The sequence below is a fragment of the Erinaceus europaeus genome, chromosome 8 (assembly GCF_950295315.1).
Source record: "Erinaceus europaeus chromosome 8, mEriEur2.1, whole genome shotgun sequence".
Taxonomy (NCBI): Eukaryota; Metazoa; Chordata; class Mammalia; order Eulipotyphla; family Erinaceidae; genus Erinaceus; species Erinaceus europaeus.
The window spans coordinates 15007640-15031938 of NC_080169.1; the positions used below are offsets into that span (position 1 = coordinate 15007640).

Genomic DNA, 24299 nt, shown 5'->3' on the forward strand with positions numbered 1-24299 from the left:
TCATTTGCTGAGACAGCTAAAGATTTAAAGTAAAAGTCTTAAGTATTTAATGTGACAATTCTTCCTCTCCAAATTGATATGCAAATTATCTGTGTATTTAACTGAAAAAGTTCCAGCACATTTTGGAGGGCCCCCAAAATGTCCTGTGAACTATTTTGTGGATATTGGTCCACAGCAAATTTGGCATTTGTCTGACACTAGAGATGTTTTGAGAAGCATTGTCACTAATGTGTGTTAACTCTCTAAGTAATTAGAGTTTGTTAAAGTTTAAAGAAAAACTTAGTCAAACTGAATTTGGTTTAGAGACCCTGGTTATGGGAATTGCTACAGGAGGTTAAAAAGATAACTTTTAAATTTATGTTCTTTAAAATTCAAACAGAGCCTCTTAAAATTAGGTATCATACACTAAAGATGTGTCTAGATCTTGACTGTGATAGGTTAAAAAAAAAAAAAGGTTTTAAAATACCTTCTCAACTAAAAAGGCAAAATGGGCCTGGGTGAGAGAAAGATAACACAATGGTTATGTTTATGCCTGAGGATGTTGCTCTGATAAAGGAGGTTTAATTTAAATAAGATATGTAAAAAAAAATTCCAAATAAAACTTATCAAATAAATATGGGGCAGCCTAATGTAGAGCTTTATAGATGCTTTAGCTAACCTTTTTACATTTTATTCAAGAAGTATGCCCCTGGTTTCCCTGAGAAAGAACTTTAGATATTAAAACATAAGAGAGACTAGGTAAAAAGTTAAGAGAGTTTTATGTCTGATATAAACAAAAATGGTCTGGTTAAAACTTTTATTTTAAAACTTGGTAAGAGATTTTTTTATCTTACTCATGAGTTAGTTACTTTTGCTTTTGCAGTAACTTACTCCTTCTGATAAAGTTGTTACTGAGATAACTCCCCTAATTAAAAAAAAAAAACTACAAAAATTATTATCAAATAATTGGCTTTTGAGAGTACAGATTCTACATGTCAAACCGTAATTAGTTCTTTTAGAGAGTAAAAAATTATCTGGCTTGTTTTAAGACACTGTCAGAGGTTTATTCTTGATAAATTAAGATAATACATGGTGCTTCTGGTCTGATAGGTTTGTTTTGGCAAATCCTGATTTAACAAAATTATTATTTTGAACATTTAAGCTATGAGGTTTTATTTTAGCCTTTTATGTTGCCATATTAGAGTTCTAAAGATCAAAATATATTAAGAGTTTTATATCTATGCTTACTCATGATAGCTTTGTGATGAGTAAAGATCTTAGTAAACTAAGTTATAATAGTGTGCTTAAACTGTCTAATCAGTTTAAAATAATGCTAAAAATGGTAAACATTTTATCATGTCAACACATTAGGTATTGACTTTCTATAACATATTGGTATACTTTAATAAAGAGCCTTCTAAAATCATATAAAAGAACTCAAGCCAATTCTAACCATTAGATCATCAATTTACTTGGTACAAGTTCTCTCCCTAAGTAAATAATTATAGGTACATCTGCACATGAAGAACTGACTGCTCATATGATAAGATTTAAAACTAAACATTTTTCTTTTTTTATTTATGGGTGTGTGATGACTCCTAAAGTCACTCATATCCTAAAATTTTTTTCATTTCTTTACAAGCCTCTTAAAATTTTAACACTTGACCTGCCATAGTGAGAGCACTTCACTGGCTCCTGCATTGTTTAATTAAGATCCTGCTATTCAGACTTTTAAGATTAATCTCCAGTGATAAAAGCCAATGCTCTCTGGCAGATTGATGTACATGTTTAGTAAACAAAAACATTTTTTTTCTCAATTGGTACTTTTTCCAAATTTATGTGGCCTACAGCTCAAACAAGAAAAAGCTCAAAAACCTTATGAGCCATATGCTCTGTTTTGCTTCAATAGACATCCAATCCATGTATTTTTGTTTCCTTTAGAACATTAAAAGCTCAATAAATAAAATTTAAAAAGAAGGGGAATGTGCCCCCCCAATATTCAGTTGGCTAAAATGTCAATGTAGTAACTATACTAAGCCTTCTTAATATTTACAAAAATTCAAATTGTCCATTTATTATATCTCATTGACAAAGCCACCCACTTTTCCAGTCACAGAGACATATTTTTCTTCTTTTTTCTGTTTTTCAACACTGGATGTCCATGTTTGTTTTCTTTTTATTATGGTGGATGACATTACTGCTCTTGCAAAATCCACAGTCCCTGTTGACAAGTCCTTACCACAAAGGACGCTATGGCAGTATATACTCCAGCTAACCTCACCAGCCTATCCAAGTCTTCTCTTTCTGCTGACCTACCACTGCTGACTTCATCCTTACATGTTTAATGACTGCTCACTTTTCTCCCAATATTCCTCATGTTCAAGGAACCTCACCTAATGTGTATGCACCTCCTCTGTGTTTTGGTACAACACCACCCTATATTTTCATGTCAATTCTTCTCTACCTGGTCCTTGCCTCCTAGTTTTGCTTGTTCCACAGCTGACCCTCTATGAAGAAGAAAAATTTCAACAGTTGGCACTGATGACCACCAGAGGACCAGATGTGCTGTGTTTCTTCCCCTGGACATCACATCCACTGACTGCTTCCCTTAGACTTGCTGGTGGCGTGAATATATAGGACATATATAGGAATATATAGGACATTCTATATATTCCTCCCATGAATTTTCTGACAAATTACAACAGGTTATAGACTCCACCACAAATAGCCTTGAGTCACTACAAAGCCCCTTTATGGGACCCTTGATTAGTTTTTTGTTAATGATTACCTTGGGACCCTTTATTTTTAATAAAATTACTGGCTTTATAAAACAACAAATAGACTCCTTGGCAGAGGCTTGGCTGAACCTGAGGGTGACAGACCTCTTTTAGGACCTGCATAAAACTCAGATTTATGCATGCCAGCCTTGGCATGGCATGGGCACCGGTAAGGGGTGCAAGGCTAAGCACTGCAGGGGGAGGACCCTATAGTCCGCCTCTAAGTCCCCCGTGAAGCAAACCTGATTTGCGTGGAGGTTGGTGTCGGTCATCAGAACTCTTTGACGTGAGTTTTCCTCACCTTGGAAATAGTGGCTCTGCCTCCCCTCCCCAAAAGACACCAAAGACAGTAAGAAATTCGGGGAAAATAGCCTTTTCCCGTGGGAGGAATCAAGTCAAAACTTCTCCCCTCTGGGTAATGCCCGCTATCTCTTGATAAGATTCCTAGCTCTCACCCTCATTTGCCCGCCTCACTTAAATTGTAAAAGGGGAGGACATGCCGGGAGCCAAGGCCTTAGCTAAGACTCTCATATAGCCGGTGAGAGGACATTCCAACCATTGGAACCGAGATTACCATCTAGCTGTTTGGAAAGTTGCTCACCCACCTCCCTCTCCCCATTACCTTAGCAGAAATTCTTCATTGTTTGTGCATATATTGCGGCTGCAAAATAAAATTTTCAGAGCTTGATCAGACCTCCTGTCTTGATCTTGTTCTTCGTGTCTCTTGTCCTTTCCATTCTCTCGCCCCTTACCCTAGCTTTCCGTCGATAACTCCGCAGGCTGGGGCACAGCAGTCAACAATATCTATACAACTTTCCCATATTTGGGAAGTAAACTCTTCCCTGATCCAGCTTTCAGGTTCTTTTTCCAGCCATGACCCCATCTCCCCTGACAATAACGTGGGTCCACCTGCATATAAGAGGTTAGGTTAATAACAAGTGTAGTAATATGTCCTTTAGAATATAACTAAAATAAGCTTACTAGTGATCTTCAAAATCGGATGCCTATGGTCCTGGGATGATATTGATAGCAGTGAGGCAGAAGACACAGAAGAGGTAGAAGGAGATGATGCTTATGGTGGGGAGGTAGATAGAGTAATGCCAACATATCCTAGAACCTCACCTTCTGGAGGCCTTACCTACTAGGGAAAGATGGAGACAGGCTGGGGTCTTGTTATTGGTCCAATAGCCGAGTCCAAGAAAGAAGCAATTATAAAAGTCAGAACTCCTTTCTTTTTCTATACCCCACAAAGAAAGAATTTTACTCAACACTGCAAGAGGGAGGGAAGTTGTTGTCATTGTTGGATAGGACAGAGAGAAATCGAGAGAGGAGAGGAAGACAGAGAAGGTAGAGAAAGAGAAGGGAGAAACCTTCTTCACCGCCTGTGAAGCAACTCCCCTGCAAGTAGGGAGCCAGAGGCTTGAACCGGCTCCTTATTCTGGTCCTTGCACTATGGGCCATGTACGCTGAACCTGCTGTGCTACTGCCTGACTCCCCTTCATAGACTTTAGAACGTGCATGGTGATAGATATGGAGACGCAGGGAAACCTAGACATCTATAGACCAGCTTCACTGCTTATTAATCATCCCCCGAGCAGGTGAGGGCTCTTGATCTGAGAGGAGAGAAAGTATACAGGAGTTCCCATATTATTTGGGATCCTATAACCCTTTTTCCCCTGGTGTCTCTTGAGAAACACATTTTGAGAGATCTTGAATCTGCCAAATAAAGTATAACTATGACCAACAAAAAGATCAGAGTCACAGCAAGGTTGTATTTTAGGTCTGAATTTGTAGTGGAGGGTGGTACGAACTGTGAGACGTGGTTATTTTTCCTTTCTAAAATTGTTTTTATTAAGGTAATATTAATAGTTTACAGAACAATTATTGACACATGAAAACCTTTTTTTTCTTTTCTTATTACTAGCCTTTTCTTCTTGTATTTTCTTTTTCATAGTTATATCTGCTTTTATTTTTATTTTTATCTTTATTCCTTTTTTTAGTTTCTTTTTTAAAATTGATACAAAGGAAACATTGACAAAACCACAGGATAAGAGGAGTATAACTCCACACAAATCCCACCACCAGAACTGCATATCCCATCCCCTCTCCTGAGAGCTTTCCTATTCTTTAACACTCTGGAGTATGGGACCAAGGTCAGTTATATCTATTTTAATGAGTGATTTTATAATGAGTAACTATATATATATATATACATATATGTAAATATATATATTTGGCTCCGGTGTTATTTCTAAGGCTCAGTGCCTGCATATGAACCCACTGCTACTGGAGGCCATTTTTTCCCCGTTTTGTTGCCCTTGTTGTTGTAGCCTTGTTGTGGTTATTATTGTTTGCTGGGAGACACATGGCCAGGAACTCATGGCTGAGATGGACTGTAGTATGTCTTTATTCATGTGAAACACAGAGCAATCTAAGCTAAGCTATCTCTAATCACAATCCTGTCCTTATATATATATACTCGCCAAGTAGGGTAGAAACAGGATGTGACATAGAGAGGGTGGAGAGAAAAAAGACTGGTGGAAATCAGGGTGTACTAGGAGAGGGGGCAGAGCAAAAATTCATCGTGAACCAGTGTGGATGAGACCAATGCCCTGGAGGAAGTGTGGTGCTTAGTTAACAGTGGTTATGTAAACAGAATACAGAGTTAAGCAGGGGGAATTAAACCAATGAAACAGAAGGGGTTTTAGATGCAGAATTAGAAGCACACCAACAATAGATACCAACAATTGTTGTTGTTGATGTCGTTCATTGTTGGATAGGGCAGAGAGAAATGGAGAGAGGAGGAAAAGACAGAGAGGGGGAGAGAAAGATAGACATATGCAGACCTGCTTCACGCCTGTGAAGCGACACCCCTGCAGGTGGGGATCCTGGGACTAGAACCGGGATCCTTAAGCTGCTCCTTGCACTTGCACCACCTGTGCTTAACCCACTGTGCTACTGCCCGATTAATAAGATTAACAAGATTTTAATTTAATAAATATACAATTCCATACAGTCTTCACCACCAGCATTCCATGTCTAATCCTCTCCAATAGAAAGTCCCTATTCTTTGTTTGTTTTAATTTTTTATTACTTTTATTGATTTATTGGAGAGAGACATCGAGAAATTGAGAGGACCAGGAGAGAGAGAAAGGAAGAGAGACACAGAGACACCTGTGGCACTGCTTCACCACTCACAAAGCATTCCCTTTGTGGTGGGGACAGGGACTCAAACCTGGGTCCTTGTGCATTGTAACATGTGCACTCAACCAGGTGTGCCACCACCTAGCCTCAGGTCCCTATTCTTTCTCTCTCTCTGGGAGTATGAAGCAAAATGCTTTATGATGTGCAGAAGTGGAAGATCTGGCTTATGGAATGGAGTCTCTGCTGCACATAGATATTGGCAGATTGATCCATACTCCCAGCCTGTTAGTATCCTTCCCAAGGGAGGGAAGGATCTGGAGTTCCAATACATATAGATGAGGTCCTTTGCCCAGGGAAGTCAGATGGCCTCATTCTACTGTCAGCACCTTAGTTCTTCTTCTCTTTCTCTAAGTCTTCTTCTTCTTTTCTTTCTTCCTTTCTTCCTTCCTTTCTTTCTTTTTTATCATAACACTCTTCAGCTTTGGTGTTAGTCATGTTGGGACTTTGGAACCTCAAGCATGACAGACTATTATTTGCATAACTATCATGCTCTCTATCCCTGCCCAACTTACCTGATTCCCAATTTGCCAAATTTCCTGAAGGACACTTCATGAGTGATGAGCTGCTCTGCAAGTGTTTATCTTATCTTTCTCTCTTCATCTCTATCTGCCCTCCCCTCTCAATTCCTCTCTGTCTTGTCTAACACAAAAAGAAACTAAAAAAAAAAAAAAAAAAAGGAAAAAGAGAAGAAAAATTAGCCACCAGAAATCAAGAATTCTAAGTACCAGCTCTGAGCCCCAGCAACAACAGTGGTGGATTAAAAAGGAGGAGGAGGAGGAAAGTGGTTCTTTGTTTCTGTAGGTGGCTGGAAATTTACTAAATGAGAGTTCCTCATGATTTATTAATCCAGAAAGGGGGGCAGTGAGGAAGAGAAAAAGAGGAGACCATTGTACTGCTCAGCTCTAGCACAAGGTGATGCCAGGGATGGGACCTTAGTCAGGAAGGACCTCAGCCCTGCCAATGGATGCTCTGACAGTCTGATCTCTAGAGAACCTGGGAAACACTTGACTTCAGGCTAAGACTAAATAGTTTCCTTTACCTGCTTCTAGGAAAAAAAGAGACTCCTCTCACTCTCATCAAGGTGTTTTCTTGTATTTATTGTATTTTGTTGACAATCTTCCACAGAGTGTTAGCACTGTAAATGTCCCCTTTAGAACCAATGAAGCAGCCCTCCCTGCCCCCGTGACTTCTAACTTTCCGTGTTGTTTCCTTTGTCATTCGCTTTGTTGACTGTTCTTTCCCACCCACTGCTCTGATGTGTCCTCTGGAGATGCTGAAGTTTGAACTTGGGAGCTCAGCATCTCAGGTCAAAGGTCTTTGGACCATCAGGATGTTTCCCCAGTTCCATGAAGTCAGGTTCACAGGCACTTTGTTTCTACCTACGTATGTGGACAAACATGGCTGTTGATTGACTAAAGGCTCCCCACCAAGGTCCCCCCTGTGTATTACACATATAATTTCCTCAATGCTGTCCACATCTCCCAAGTGGGCACAACACAAAGCTGCGTCCAGAGTGGCCATGTCTGCCAAAAGATATCTTTGAGCGAGGCATCCTTCCATTTCCTGGGAAATCAGCCCCACAGAGCACCCGCAGTGATTTGGGGAGAAACAGGGAGCAGAGGTGCCAAGAGTCTGTCTGGAGAGACCAAAGTCCCTGCTGCACAGTGTTGGGGTGGGGAGTGAGCAAAGAAGCCCACTGGTGCTTCCTGGGTGTTCATCCAAGTGAGAGCTGAGTGCCAGGGCCTTTCAGGGGCGCTGGACCCAGCACAGTGCTGTGAGTGGGGTGTTTGTTGCCAGCACTGCCTGTGTGAGGGATGGGTGGCTGGACTGTGGGGAGGGAGCACTCAGAGCGACTTGAGCCTCCTGTGCAAAGAAGAAAGAGCTGACTGGGTCCAGGTGGAGTGAGTCCAGGTCAATCCAGGGCACATGGCTGTGTTTGGAGTCTCTGTGGCAGAAGCTGAGTGTCTGTCCTTGGGGAAGGGAGGGAGCATTACTCCTCCCAGCAAGCAGGCAGGCAGGCAGGCTGGCTGGCTGGCTGGAGCAGAGCTGGTAGGGTCCTGTGTGTCTTCAGGCTTCATGCCCTGGGCTGCGGGCTCCGTGTCCTTGCTGTGAGCTGAGGTTGCAGCATGGTCCCTTGCAGGTCGTCGCTGCTGAGTCTCCAGGCTGTGCAGAGTCAGTTGGAGGCTTGTGGGAGAAATGGTCCAGGCCTCAGGCAGAGTCCTAGTGGAAGAGGCACCTGCGGGCCTTAGGGCGAGGCCCAGGCCGCCAAGGGCGTGGGGGGGCCTGCCAGGAGAGAGGGCCCGGACTGGGAGAAGGAGGCAGAGGTCTGAGCGCTGAGCTGGGGGCCAGATGCTGAAGGTGCGCCTGCAGGCTGTACTTGAGAGCCAGATGCGGGGAGGAGGAGGAGGAGGAGGGCAGGTGGGAGTCCCCGCTGGCGGCCCCAAGCCAGGGCAGTGATCCTTGGGGTCCTTGCAGGCGGGGTGTCTGAGCTGAGCGCTGGGGCCTGGCTGCAGGCAGGAAGCCGCGAGCAGACACCATGCAGAAGTTGAGGGTGCGGGGGCCTGCGGGCAGCTGCCAGTGCTCCTCCTGGACGGGCACCCGCGGCCAGGTGGCGCCCCGCAGCCGGTGTTCCAGGGGCAGCACGCGTCCCCGAGCGCCCAGGGCTGCGCCAGGCGGCAGCCCCCGAGGCCATGGGCCCCGGCCCCCGCGGCTCTGGTCCACGGAGCGCAGGTGGGCATCGCTCAGCACCAGCAGCAGCTGGCCTGGCAGAGACACTTGCGTCACCGCGCTGGGCTCGGGCTCCACCAGCACGTGTCCGTGTCCCAGGGGCACCTGCAGGCCACAGCCCGGGGCCAGCACCACCACGGAGACGTGCAGTATGGCGGCCCGGGGCTCCTGAGGCTCCTGCAGTCTGGGCGCCTGCGAGATGTGTGCTTCTGCAGGCTCTTCAATGCGGGGCCGCTTGTCCACCTGGGGTCCTGCAGGCTGGTCTTCCTCCCAGGGCGCAGGGGAGCCCCCAGGGCTGCGGGGTCGCCTGGCCATGTTGCAGGCTGCGTCCCTACCTGATGAGGCTCGGCAGGCTAGCTGCTTGGCAGGAAGGTTCTGTCTGTCTGTCTTGTTGTGTGTCTGTATCTCTGGCTGGTTGGAGGCTGGCGGCCAGGCGGGCTCTCCCTCTGGCTGGACGGCTGGTAGTCTGGAGCACAGGTTCTCTGTCCTACTGGCTGTTGGCTCTGTCGGTCTGGCTGGTTGGCTGCCAGTGCCTGAGACTGGTGGGCTGGTGGGCTGGCTGTTGGTCCCTCTGGCTGTTGGTCCCTCTGGCTGTTGGTCCCTCTGTGTGGCTGGCTGAAGCTGCAGGCAGCGGCAGATCTTCTGTCTTGTGAGTCTGGGCTGCAGGAGCAGTCTGGGAGTTCAGATGTTTGGGACTTTACCCTTGGATGCTGTTGTCTAGCTGTGAGTGAGGAAGGGTCTGGCCTGCAGCTTTTATGCTCTCAGGGATGGAGTGCCTTGGCCCCGCCCTCAGTCCTTTTTTTTTTTTATCCTTCTGTTTTTTTTACTGAAATCCTTTCATTGGCCACCATAATCCCATCACCAGGATGTTTGTTCCTCCTCCATGACTGGGTGTGAATTCCTCCTGCAAGTCTGTTCTACATTGGACTGCATGAACAACAGATCCTTGGGTCACAGGAATTCTTTCTATATATAACCATTTTTCAATTCACAGCCATGTTTCTTCACGTGGGCATGAAGAAACAAGGTGCCTGCCAAGCTGACTTGGGAGAAGTGGGGAAAAACATTCTGTTGGTGCAAAGAACTTTGCCTGAGACTCCCAAGTTCAAACCTCAGCATCGCCAGATGAAATCTCAGACAGTTCTTGGGAAAGAACAAGATACAGACACAGAGTCCAACAAAACAACACCCAAAGAGAGAAGTCACAGGGGCCGTTGAATTTTTGTCCCAAACTGGACATTTACTGTGGTAGCACAATGTGCTCGAGTGTTAACAAAATACAATAAAACACCTAATGCAAATGCAGATGAGAGTGTAGAAAGCTCTTTTATTTTTTTAAATCATATTCTTTATTTATTTACTCCCTTCTTTTGCCCTTGTTGTTTTATTGTTGTACTTATTGATGTCGTCTTTGTTGGATCGGACAGAGAGAAATGGAGAGAGGAGGGGAAGACAGAGAGGTGGAGATATAGACAGACACCTGCAGACCTGCTTCACAGCTTGTGAAGTGACTCCCCTGCAGGTGGGGAGCCAGGGGCTCGAAACAGGATCCTTAAGCCTGTCCTTGCGCTTTGGAGAACATGCGCTTAACCCGCTGTGCTACAGCCAGACTCCCAGCTCGTTCCTTCTTAGCAACAGGTAAAGGATAAGATCTGGGATTTGGCCTGAACTATCTGGAATTTGGTCTTCCCTAGGTTCTTTAGAGATCATCCTGTCAGATCCCCTATTTGCAGAGTTGAAGTCTAACCTTACTAAGCTTCCATTTCTTGCCAGAATTGCACAGTGCTTCTCTCTCTCTCTCTCTCTTTATCTATCTCTCTCTATCTCCCTCTCTCCCTCTCTCTCTCTGTGTCTCTCTGTGTTTTCTCTCTCTCTTCCTCCCTCCCTCCCTTCCTCTCTTTCTCTCTCTGCACACAGCAGGCCTTGGTGTTTTCCTCCCCCCACTCTCATTCTCACTATCTCCTTCTTGATCTCACACAAACCGTCCCACTTCTATAATTTTTCTCACAAAATAAATAAATAAACACATGCATCAATTTTTGGCAGTACTAAATATTTCTGGTCTAAGTTCTTGGCATCAGTGAGCCTGTGAATGCCTGGAGGTTTGTGGAGCTGGATGTTTCTATAGGTTACACCTTGTGGACACTAAGCTGTCTTTAAAGGGCCAGGTCCTCCATAAAAGCCACCAACACAACTCAGCAGGATAATGTGCCCCACTCCCCACATTACCTCATAGAAGAAACTTACATCTTAGGTGTAAGTCAATGTTAACTCACTAAATAATTTTTTAAATATAATGTTTTTACATTTACTGATTTATTTATTTACTTACTTTCCCTTTTGTTGCCCTTGTTGTTTAACACTGTTGTGGTTATTGATGTCGTTATTGTTGGATAGGACAGAGAAAAGTGGAGAAAGGAGGGGCAGATAGAGAGAGGGAGAGAAAGACAGAAACCTGCAGACCTGCTTCACCGCCTGTGAAGTGACTCCCCTGCAGTTTGGGAGCTGGGGCTTGAAACAGAATCCACACTTAGGTCCTTGTGCTTGTGCCATGTGCGCTTAACCCGCTACGCAACCGGCCGACTCTCACTAATAATTTGTTCTTTAAAGATTTTATTTTTTCATGAGAAAGACTAGAGGAGAGAGAAAGAACCAGACATCACTCTGGCACATGTGCTGCCGGGGATGGAACTCAGGACCTCATGCATGAGAGTCCAAAGCTTTATCACTGCACCACCTCCCAGACCAATATATATATTTAAATACATATGGGAGTCGGATTGTAACACAGCGGGTTAAGTGCACGTGGTGCGAAGTGCAAGGACTGGAGGTAGGATCCTTGCTCTAGCCCCTGGTTTCCCACCTGCAGGGGAGTGACTTCACAAGCGGTGAAGCAGGTCTGCAGGTGTCTCTGTCTTTCTCTCCTCCTCTCTGTCTTCCCCTGTCTCTCCATTTCTCTCTGTCTTATCCAACAGTGACAACATCAATAACAACAATAATAACTACAACAATAAAACAACAAGGGCAACAAAAAGGGAATAAATAAATAAATAAATAAATAAGTGAATATTTTAAATAAGACATCTAAGATCTTCATGCCTGTGGCTTCTGTCTCTGGATTCTCTGGAGAACAATGGGGGAAGAAGGAGGGGTCTGCAATTGCAAAGACAATTTGGAACAAAGAAAGTCAGTCTTAGCACTTGCTCAGGTGCCATTGGCGGGAGCTCAGGTCTGAAAGCATCCTGGCAGGGAAGCTTGTTTCTGCCTGTGGCTGGATGGAAACTCAGCCTCTCTCTTGTGTGTCAGCCAGAGAGTCCCCACCAGCCCACTCCTGGGGTCTGACACTATGCAAGCTAATTCTGATATCCTGTCTCCCAAAGCTACTCTGAACCAACCTCACATTTCAGGAGGGCTGATTCCTGGCTTTTGCTCAACTGCACAGTCATCATCCTCACCCCCACACTCTTGTTTTTATGGGGCTGGTGGTTTCCTTTTCTTTTCTTTTCTCTTCTTTTCTTTTTTTCTTTTCTTTTTGCTTTTCTTTCCTTTTTTTTTTGTAGATTCTCAAGCTCCTTTTAAAATTTTAATTATTTTTTCTTTGTAATTATACTTAGAAAGAGATAGATAGAAAGAGAGAGCAGAGCACTTCTCAGCTCCGACTTAGGGAGGTGCAGGGGATTGAACCTGGGACTTCAGAGACTCAGGCACGAAAATATTTTGCATAATCATGATGCCATTTCACAGTCGTTGTTTTGATTTGGTTTATTTTATTTGTTTTTATTTTTCTGAATTTCACTGGAGTGTGAAATCGGGGCAGATTTCCTTCAGATGCCTATGCATGTCATTTTGTACTCAAAGCATGACCTGGATGACTACAATTTCCCAGTCCATAGAATTGGAACTCATTTAAAAACCAGTTGAAAACCTCCAGGGATGCAGAGGTCACACAGGCTCCTAAGCTGAATATGGGCCCCAGATCAAATCGATAGGGTCTACAGTCAACAATATTTATACACCATTCCCATATTGGTGAGTTACTCTCTTCCCTGGTCTAGCTTTCTATCCCTTTTTCCAGCCATGACAGCATCACCATAGACAATAAACTGGGTCCACCTGTTGATCAGATGTCAGGGTCAGTAAGGAAAGCAAGAAAGCAAGAGGAAGAAAGAGACAGAAAGAAATTAAGAAGAAAAAGAAAACTAGTATAGTCACGGGCTCTTCGGAATATAACTGAAAGAGGCCTATAGCTATTTACCAAACAGACACACACACACACACACACACACACACACACACCACGCCCAAGCGACATCTGCATCATTATTCCAGCCTATGGGCTCATGATTAGTCAACAGTTTGTTTGGCTTTATATGTTAACTCTTCTTTCAGCCAACAGGTTCCAGATGCTACCATGAGGCCAACTGGACTTCCCTTAACAGGCAACCCCACCAATGTGTCTTGGAGCTTTGTTTCCCCAGATCCCCACCCCATTATGGAAAGAGAGAGGCAGGCTGGGAGTAGTGATTGAACAGCCAATGCCAGCGTTCAGCAGGGAAGCAATTACAGAAGCCAGACCTTCTACCTTCTGTACCCTATAATGACCCCGGGTCCATACTCCCCAAGGGATAAGGAATCGGAAAGCTATCAGGGGAGGGGATCAGATACAAAGTCCTGGTGGTGGGAATTGTGTGGATTTGTAGCCCTGTCAGTGTTTCCATTTTATAAATGAAAAATTTAAAACAACCAGTTGAAAGAAACAAAAGCTTTATTTATAGACTTCAGCTGAATTTCACAGTTGTTGTTTTGGTTTGGTTTTAAGGAATAAATTTAATTAATCTGCACATCGTACTTTGAGACCAGCAGTCTGCTATGTCTACACCTACTCTACTTGGTTGTTCCTTAAGCAAGTTTGTGTCTTTGGTGGGTAAGCAGGCTGGTGATCCAGAACAATGCTCAGCTCTGCCTGATGGTCTTGGGATGGCATCCAGCTGGGCATCCTAGGCTCACATGTGAAAATCTTTTCCATAACCACCCTGACTTTCCCATGCCTTGTGTGGCTGATTGACATCGTAGCAGTTTTCAGTGTGCATGGTTGAAAATCAACATGACTCCTAGTCCAGGAAGTGGTACTGTGGATAAAACATTGGAGTCTCAGGCATGAGGTACTGAGTTCAATCTCTGGATCCCAGGTACCAGAGTGATGTCTGGTTCTTCCTCTCTCTTTCACTCAACAAGTCTCCCAAGGAATCAGTACTTCAGAGGAAACATCTGGACACAGAAGTTAATGACATCAAGTTGGCAATTAAATGGTCAGCTCTAGACTTCTTCTCCCAAGCCACTGACCTCTTCATACCCCGAACTCATAATTGGCTGTGGAAAGGCTGATTGCTGGTTTACCTAGTTCATGGAGCGGTTGGCTTTATCTGCAGTACAAGTAAGAGTGAAAATCCTATGAAACCTGGCCTCAATTGGACTTACTTAGCTTTGGAGTGACTGAAGGAAGTGTAATAGGAGGTGGATGTGGATGGTATCTAGGTCTAAATAGAAACATTCATTAGTTACTTTATGGTGTCTGTTTAGGTCTTTTTACTTGCTTGCTTAATTTATTGACTCTCTGCAGACTATTGTGCAATTTTACTTCAGGTATATGTTTTTCCCTAATTTATGGACACATGTTCATAGGCCCTATCTCACGGGACCTGTCACTGGTCATCTCCATCAGGAACAACACAATACACCCCTTTGTGAGCCCACATAGGACCTTGCCCTCACCAAGGAACAACAATGCTAGAGAATGTTCCATCCTCTGAAGGGAGGCTGGACAACATACTCTAGGATACAGCTGAGGAAGATGGGTCCTGATATGGGGGCAGCTTAGAACCTTCCTATAGATGACCACAGAATGTGAGCTCAGACACTCAGGGAGGCAATGGTCACCTAGGCTCCTAAGGTGAATATGGGCACCAGGACCAATCGATGGGGTCGGCCGTCAACAATATCTATACAACTTTCCTATATTTGGGAAGTAAACTCTTCCCTCATCCAGCTTTGAGGTTCTTTTTCCAGCCATGACCCCATCTCCGCTGACAATAACGTGGGTCCACCTACATATAAGAGGTTAGGCTAAAAACGAGTGTAGTAATATCTCCTTTGGAATATAAATAAAAGAAGCCTACTAGTGATCTTCAAAACAGGGATGCCCATGGTCATGGGATGATATGGATAGTGGTGAGGCAGAAGACACAGAAGAGGGAGGGGATGATGCTGATGGCGAGGCCACAGAAGACATAAGGAGGGAATAGGAGATGATGCTGATGTTGGGGAGGCAGAAGATGCAGAAGAGGGAGAAGGAGATGATGGAGATGGCAGCAAGTGAGAAGGCGCAGAAGAGGGAGAAGGAGATGATGGAGTTGGCAGCAAGGCAGAAGTTGCAGAAGAGGAAGAAGGAGATGATGGAGATAGTGGGGAGGGAGAAGATGCAGAAGAGAGAGAAGAAGATGATGGAGATGGCGGGGAGGCAGAAGATGCAGAAGAGGGAGAAGGAGATGATGGAGATGGCAGGGAGTGAGAAGATGCAGAAGAGGGAGAAGGAGATGTCCCATCCAACAAAGACGACATCAATAAGTACAACAATAAAACAACAAGGGCAACAGAAGGGAGTAAATTAAAAAAAACATATATGATTTAAAAAAATAAAAGAGCTTTCTACACTCTCATCTGCATTTGCATTAGGTGTTTTATTATATTTTGTTAACACTTGAGCACATTGTGCTACCACAATAAATGTCCAGTTTGGGGCAAAAATTCAACGGCCCCTGTGACCTCTCTCTTTGGGTGTTGTTTTGTTGGACTCTGTGTGTGTATCTTGCAACCCTCAACGACCCTGGGTCCATGCTCCCAGAGGGCTAGAGAATGGGAAGGCTATCATGGGAGAGGGTGGGTTATGGGGATTGGGTGGTGGGAATTGTGTGGAGTTGTACCCCTCCTACCTTATGCCTTTGTTCACTAATCCTTTCTTAAATAAAAAATTAAAAAAAAAAAAAACTACTTTACAAAAGAAAAAAAAACAGTGCTCCAAACAGAGAGAATATGCATATAAGTCATGGGGAAACAGATGTGGGCAAGTGGGTGCAAGGCAGGCTTTGAAGGCCTGGAGAGTAAGAGTCACATAAAACCTTCCTCCTTTTAAAAAAAGACTCTCCAGACAGCCTCCTGTTGCATCCATCAGGCTCTTCAGCCAGTGCTGAAAACACAAGAGGCCCCTACAGCTTCCATGTCCCCTGCTGGCCTGTCTGGAATTGGTCAAACTACAATATTTTTTGTAATGTCATATCATGTCCCCACATGCTTTCTCTTCCCCTATGAGATGATATCATCACCTTCCACCATCCATTTTTCCTCATTCTATCAAACTTGCTATTACATCACCTCCTCCTAGAGGTCCTCTCCTAACTCCTTTCCCTATCTGGTTTAGAAGTCCTTATACATGCTATACAGCTTCCCCATTGTCTTCTGTATTTTTTCATCATAGCATAAAGTTTTGCAATGATTTGTCTGAAAGAGTCTTGTTATATAGTAGTCACTGCATGAGTACTACTGGTGGAATAAACATGTGCAATAAAAAAACTACTTTACACAGTGACTGGTACTTATGAAAATCTAAATACACATTGGAAATGTCTATTATGATAACTGCTGCTATTAATGATGCTACTGCCACGACCATTAACACAATCCCAGTTCCTTCTAAAGTCATTTTGTAGTGTTATTGTGCCTGTGACCTTTGATAGTACCAGTCCAGAAATAGAGTGCTTTAAAGAATTTCTGGAGAATGTGAGTATAAAACCATCAATCAACCTGTCAATGAGTGTATTTTCATATTTTATTTATCAGTCTAAAATATTTAGCCTTTTCATATTATATTAAAATAAAAAATTATATCTATGATTTCTAAAAAAAAAAAAAAAAAAGGACTGAGAGCGGGGCCAAGGCACTCCATCCCTGAGAGCATAAAAGCTGCAGGCCAGACCCTTCCTCACTCACAGCTAGACAACAGCATCCAAGGGTAAAGTCCCAAATATCTGAGCTCCCAGACTACTCCTGCAGCCCAGACTCACAAGACAGAAGATCTGCCGCTGCCTGCAGCTTCAGCCAGCCACACAGAGGGACCAACTGCCAGAGGGACCAACAGCCAGAGGGACCAACAGCCAGCCCACCAGTCTCAGGCACTGGCAGCCAACCAGCCAGACCGACAGAGCCAACAGCCAGTAGGACAGAGAACCTGTGCTCCAGACTACCAGCCGTCCAGCCAGAGGGAGAGCCCGCCTGGCCGCCAGCCTCCAACCAGCCAGAGATACAGACACACAACAAGACAGACAGACAGAACCTTCCCGCCAAGCAGCTAGCCTGCCGAGCCTCATCAGGTAGGGACGCAGCCTGCAACTTCTGAAGACACGGCCAGGCGACCCCGCAGCCCTGGGGGCTCCCCTGCGCCCTGGGAGGAAGACCAGCCTGCAGGACCCCAGGTGGACAAGCGGCCCCGCATTGAAGAGCCTGCAGAAGCACACATCCCGCTGGCGCCCAGACTGCAGGAGCCTCAGGAGCCCCGGGCCGCCATGCTGCTGGCCATGGTGGTGCTGGCCCCGGGCTGTGGCCTGCAGGTGCCCCTGGGACACGGACACGTGCTGGTGGAGCCCGAGCCCAGCGCGGTGACGCAAGTGTCTCTGCCAGGCCAGCTGCTGCTGGTGCTGAGCGATGCCCACCTGCGCTCCGTGGACCAGAGCCGCGGGGGCCGGGGCCCATGGCCTCGGGGGCTGCCGCCTGGCGCAGCCCTGGGCGCTCGGGGACGCGTGCTGCCCCTGGAACACCGGCTGCGGAGCGCCACCTGGCCGCGGGTGCCCGTCCAGGAGGAGCACTGGCAGCTGCCCGCAGGCCCCCGCACCCTCAACTTCTGCATGGTGTCTGCTCGCGGCTTCCTGCCTGCAGCCAGGTCCCAGCGCTCAGCTCAGACACCCCGCCTGCAAGGACCCCAAGGATCACTGCCCTGGCTTGGGGCCGCCAGCAGGGACTCCCACCTGCCCTCCTCCTCCTCCTCCTCCTCCCCCCCGCATCTGGCTCTCAAGTACAGCCTGCAGGCGCACCTTCAGCATCTGGCCCCCAGCTCAGCGCTCAGACCTCTGCCTCCTTCTCCCAGTCCGGGCCCTCTCTCCTGGCAGACCCCCCCACGCCCTTGGCGGCCTGGGCCTCGCCCTAAGGCCCGCAGGTGCCTCTTCCACTAGGACTCTCACTCCTCAGATGAAAGTCGATCTGCCTGAGGCCTGGACCATTTCTCCCACAAGCCTCCAACTGACTCTGCACAGCCTGGAGACTCAGCGCCGACGACCTGCAAGGGACCATGCTGCATCAACCTCAGCTCACAGCAAGGACACGGAGCCCGCAGCCCAGCGCATGGAGCCTGAAGACACACAGGACCCTACCAGCTCTGTTCCAGCCAGCCAGCCTGCCTGCCTGCCTGCCTGCTGGGAGGAGTAATGCTCCCTCCCTTCCCCAAGGACAGACACTCAGCTTCTGCCACAGAGACTCCAAACACAGCCATGTGCCCTGGATTGACCTGGACTCACTCCACCTGGACCCAGTCAGCTCTTTCTTCTTTGCACAGGAGACTCAAGTCGCTCTGGGTGCTCCCTCCCCACAGTCCAGCCACCCATCCCTCACACAGGCAGTGCTGGCAACAAACACCCCACTCACAGCACAGTGCTGGGCCCAGCGCCCCTGAAAGGCCCTGGCGCTCAGCTCTCACTTGGATGAACACCCAGGAAGCACCAGTGGGGCTGATTTCCCAGGAAATGGAAGGATGCCTCGCTCAAAGATACCTTTTGGCAGACATGGCCACTCTGGACGCAGCTTTGTGTTACGCCCACTTGGGAGATGTGGACAGCATTGAGGAAATTATGTGTGTAATACACAGGGGAGACCTTGATGGGGAGCCTTTAGTCAATCAACAGCCATGATTGTCCACACACGCGGGAAGAAACAAAGTGCCTGTGAACCTGACTTCATGGAACTGGGGAAACATCCTGATGGTCCAAAGACTTTTGACCTGAGACGCTGAGCTCCCAAGTTCAAACTTCAGCATCTCCAGAGGACACATCAGAGCAGTGGGTGGGAAAGAACAGTCAACAAAGCGAATGACAAAGGAAACAACATGGAAAGTTAGAAGTCACGGGGGCAGGGAGGGCTGCTTCATTGGTTCTAAAGGGGACATTTACAGTGCTAACACTTTGTGGAAGATTGTCAACAAAATACAATAAATACAAGAAAACACCTTGATGAGAGTGAGAGGAGTCTCTTTTTTTCCTAGAAGCAGGTAAAGGAAACTATTTGGTCTTAGCCTGAAGTCAAGTGTTTCCCAGGTTCTCTAGAGATCAGACTGTCAGAGCATCCATTGGCAGGGCTGAGGTCCTTCCTGACTAAGGTCCCATCCCTGGCATCACCTTGTGCTAGAGCTGAGCAGTACAATGGTCTCCTCCTCTTTTTCTCTTCCTCACTGCCCCCCTTTCTGGATTAATAAATCAAGAGGAACTCTCTTTTAGCAAATTTCCAGCCACCATGAGGAACAAAGAACCACTTTCCTCCTCCTCCTCCTCCTTTTTAATCCACCACTGTTATTGCTGGGGCTCAGAGCTGGTACTAAGAATTCTTGATTCCTGGTGGCTACTTTTCTCCTCTTTTTCCTTTTTTTTTTTTTTGTTAGTTTTCTTTTGGGGGTAGACAAGACAGAGAGGAATTGAGAGGGGAGGGCAGATAGAGAAGAAGAGAGAAAGATAAGATAAACACTTGCAGAGCAGCTCATCACTTATGAAATGTCCTTCAGGAAATTTGGCAAATTGGAAATCAGGTAAGTTGGGCGGGGATAGAGCACAATAGTTATGCAAATAATAGTCTGTCATGCTTGAGGTGCCAAAGTCCCAACATGACTAAGAACCAAAGCTGAAGAGTGTTATGATAAAAAAGAAAGAAAGGAAGGAAGGAAAGAAGGAAGGAAAGAAGAAGAAGAAGGAGAAGGAGAAGGAGAAGGAGAAGAAGACTTAGAGAAAGAGAAGAAGAACTAAGGTGCTGACAGTAGAATGAGGCCATCTGACTTCCCTGGGCAAAGGACCTCATCTATATGTATTGGAACTCCAGATCCTTCCCCCCTTTGGGAAAGATACTAACAGGCTGGGAGTATGGATCAATCTGCCAATATCTATGTGCAGCGGAGACTCCATTCCAGAAGCCAGACCTTCCACTTCTGCACATCATAAAGCATTTTGCTTCATACTCCCAGAGAGAGAGGAAGAATAGGGACCTGAGGCTAGATGGTGGCACACCTGGTTGAGTGCACATGTTGCAATGCACAAGGACCGAGGTTTGAGTCCCTGTCCCCACCACAAAGGGAATGCTTTGCGAGTGGTGAAGCAGTGCCGCAGGTATCTCTCTGTCTCTCTCCCTCTCTCTCTCTCCCGGTCCTCTCAATGTCTGGATGTCTCTCTCCAATGAATCAAGAAAGGTAATAAAAAATTAAAACAAACAAAGAATAGGGACTATCCAATGGAGAGGATGGGACATGGAATGCTGGTGGTGAAGACTGTATGGAATTCTATTACTATTAAATTAAAATCTTGTTAATCTTATTAATCGGGCAGTAGCACAGCGTGTTAAGCACAGGTGGTGCAAGTGCAAGGAGCAGCTTGAGGATCCCGGTTCCAGCCCCGGGATCCCCACCTGCAGGGGTGTCGCTTCACAGGTGTGAAGCAGGTCTGCATATGTCTCTCTTTCTTTCCCCCTCTCTGTCTTCCCCTCCTCTCTCCATTTCTCTCTGCCCTATCCAACAATGATCTACATCAACAACAACAATTGTTAGTATCTATTGTTGGTGTGCTTCTAATTATGCATCTAAAACCCCTTCTGTTTCATTGGTTTAATTCCCCCTGCTTAACTCTGTATTCTATTTACATAACCACTGTTAACTAAGCACCGCCCTTCCTCCAGGGCATTGGTCTCATCCCCACTGGTTCAGGATGTCTTTTTGCTCTGCCCCCTGCTAGTACACCCTGATTTCCACCAGTCTTTTTCTCTCCACCCTCTCTATGTCACATCCTGTTTCCACCCTACTTTGAGAGTATATATAGATAAGGACAGGATTGTGATTAGAGATAGCTTATCTTAGATTGGTCTGCGTTCCACATGAATAAAGACATACTGCAACCCATCTCAGCCATGAGTCCCTGGTCATCTGTCTCCCGTCAAACAATAATAACCACAGCAAGGCTACAACAACAAGGGCAACGAAAGGAGGAAAAAATGGCCTCCAGTAGCAGTGGGTTCATATGCAGGCACTGAGCCTTAGAAATAACCCTGGAGGCAAAAAAAAAAAAAAAAAAAATATATATATATATATATATACATATATAGTTACTCATTATAAAATCACTCATTAAAATAGATATAACTGACCTTGGTCCCTTATTCCCAGAGGGTTAAAGAATAGGAAAGCTCTCAGGAGAGGGGATGGGATATGCAGTTCTGGTGGTGGGATTTGTGTGGAGTTATACTCCTCTTATCCTGTGGTTTTGTCAATGTTTCCTTCAGTTTTAAAAAAGAAACTGAAAAAAGGTATAAATATAAAAAATTAAAATAAAAGGATATAACTATGAAAAAGAAAATACAAGAAGAAAAGTCTAGTAATGGGAAAAAGAAAAAAATAGTTTTCATATGTAAATAGTTGTTCTATAAACTATTAATATTACCTTAATAAAAACCATTTTAGAAAAGAAAAATAACCACGTCTCACAGTTCGTACCACCCTCCACTACAAATTCAGACCTAAAATGCAACCTTGCTTGTGACTCTGATCCTTTTGTTGGTCATAGTTATACTTTATTTGGCAGATTCAAGATCTCTCAAAATGTGTTTCTCAAGAGACACCAGGGGAAAAAGGGTTATAGGATCCCAAATAATATGGGAACTCCTGTACACCTTCTCTCCTCTCAGATCAAGAGCCCCCACCTGCTCGGGGGATGATTAATAAGCAGTGAAGCTGGTCTATAGATGTCTATCTTTCCCTATGTGTCCATGTCTATCACCATGCACCTTCTAAAGTCTATGAAGGGGAGTCAGGCAGTAGCACAGGAGGTTCAGGATACATGGCCCAAAGCGCAAGGACCAGAATAAGGACCCGGTTAGAGCCTCCGGCTCCCCACTTGCAGGGGAGTCACTTCACAGGTGGTAATGAAGGTCTCTCCCCTCTCTTGCTCTCCCCTCTCTGTCTTCCTCTCCTCTCTTGATTTCTCTCTGTCCTATCCAATAATGGCAACAACTTCCCTCCCTCTTGCAGTGTTGAGCAAAATTCTTTCTTTGTGGGGTACAGAAAAAGAAAGGAGTTCTGACTTCTATAATTGCTTCTTTCTTGGACATGGCTATTCACCTGATGACAAGACCCCAGCCTGTCTCCATCTTTCCCTAGTAGGTAAGGCCTCCCAAAGGTGAAGGTCTGGGATATGTTGGCATTACTCTATCTATCTCCCCACCAAAAGCATCATCTCCTTCTCCCTCTTCTGCGTGTTCTCCCTCACCGCTATCAACATCATCCCATGACCATGGAAATCCCCATTTGGAAGATCGCTAGTAAACTTATCTTAGTTATATTCCAAAGGACATACTACTACACTCGTTTTTTAGCCTAACCTCTTATGCTGGTGGACCCACATTATTGTCAGGGGAGATGGGGTCACTGCTGGAAAAAGAACCTGAAAGCTGGATCAGGGAAGAGTTTACTTTCCAAATATGGGAAAGCTGTATACATATTGTTGACGGCCGACCCCATTGATTGGTCCAGGTGCCCATGATGAAGATGGCAGGGAGGCAGAAGATGCAGAAGAGGGAGAAGGATATGATGGATATGGTGGGTGGCAGAATATGCACTAGAAAAGAGATGGAGATGATTGAGATGGCGGGAGGCAGAAGATGCAAAAGAAGGAGAAGAAGATGATGGAGATGGCTGAAGGCAGAAGATGCAGAAACGGGAGAAGTAGATGATGGAGATGCCCGGCAGGCAGAAGATGCAGAAGAGGGAGAAGGAGATGATGGAGATTGCTGGGATGTGGAAGATGCAGTTCTCCCTCTTCTGCATCTTCTCATTCCCCCCCCCATCTCCATCATCTCCTCCCTCTTCTGCATCTTCTCAGTCCCTGCCATCTCCATCATCTCCTCCCTCTTCTGCATCTTCTCATTCCCTGGCATCTCGGTCATCTCCTTCTCCCTCTTGTGCATCTTCTGCCTCCCCGCCATCTCCATCATCTCCTTCTCCCTCTTATGCATCTTCTCAATCCCCACCATCTCCCTCATCTCCTTGTCCCTCTTCTGCATCTTCTGCCTCCCCGACATTAGCATCATCTCCTTTTCCCTCCTTATGTCTTCTGTGGCCTCGCTATCGGCATCAACTCCTTCTCCCTCTTCTGCGTCTTCTGCCTCTCCACTATCAACATCATCCCATGACCATAGGCATCCCTATTTGGAAGATTGCTAGTAGGCTTATTTTAGTTATATTCCAAAGGACATATTACTACACTCGTTTTTAGCCTAACCTCTTATATGCAGGTGGACCCATGTTATTGTCAGGAGAGATGGGGTCACGGCTGGAAAAAGAACCTCAAAGCTGGATGAGGGAAGAGTTTACTTCTCAAATATGGGAAAGTTGTATAGATATTGTTGACGGCCGACCCCATCGATTGGTCCTGGTGCCCATATTCACCTTAGGAGCCTATGTGACCATCGCCTCCCTGTAGGTCTGAGCTCACATTCTGTGGTCATCAGTAGCAAAGTTCCAAGCTGCCCCAACACCAGGACTCATCTTCCTCAGCTTTAGCCTAGAGTATGTTGTCCAGCCTCCCTTCAGAGGATGGAACATTCTCTACCATTGTTGATCCTCATTGAGGTCAAGGTCCAATGTGGGCTCACAAAGGGGTCTATTGTGTGGTTCCTGATGGAGATGACCAGTGACAGGTCCCATGACATAGGGCCTATGAACATGTGTCCATAAATTAGGGAAAAACATATACCTGAAGTAAAATTGCACAACAGTCTGCAGTGAGTCAATAAATGAAGCAAGCAAGTAGGAAGACCTAAACAGACACCATAAAGTTCCTAATGAAAGTTTCTATATATACCTAGACACTCTCTAAACCTACTTCCTATTACACTTCCCTCAGTCACTCCAAAGCTAACTTTATCAAAGCAAGGACTGCAAAAGCTGAGTAAGGGCAAGAGTCTGGCATACTCTAATGATGACTCTTTAGTCACTATTGCACCACCCCATCAGCTGGGCCCTAGCTGTGGAGTCCTGAGATTCCCACACAGACTTGATAGGCCTAGACCTCAAAAAAATGATTTTTATAATGAACAGTTTAAAAAATATTAAAGGAGAGAGAGAAAATGCAGATGGATGGGAAAGAGGGAAACTTCTGTGGTGTGAGATATATGGGTCTACAGTGTCACAGAGGAAGCATGAACCATCAGCTTTCTGCCTCTGCTCTGCTCCCAGGGACATACTCAGGGCCCGGACACTTGCACAAA

The 24299-nt window shown here is 45.7% G+C and overlaps 1 long non-coding RNA gene across 1 annotated transcript in view; it reads right to left on the reverse strand.

The window, feature by feature from the left end:
- LOC132539760 (uncharacterized) overlaps nt 1-24299 on the reverse strand; it is an 84270-nt gene that overhangs the window by 13753 nt on the left and 46218 nt on the right. The gene's annotated exons all lie outside the window — the stretch shown is intronic.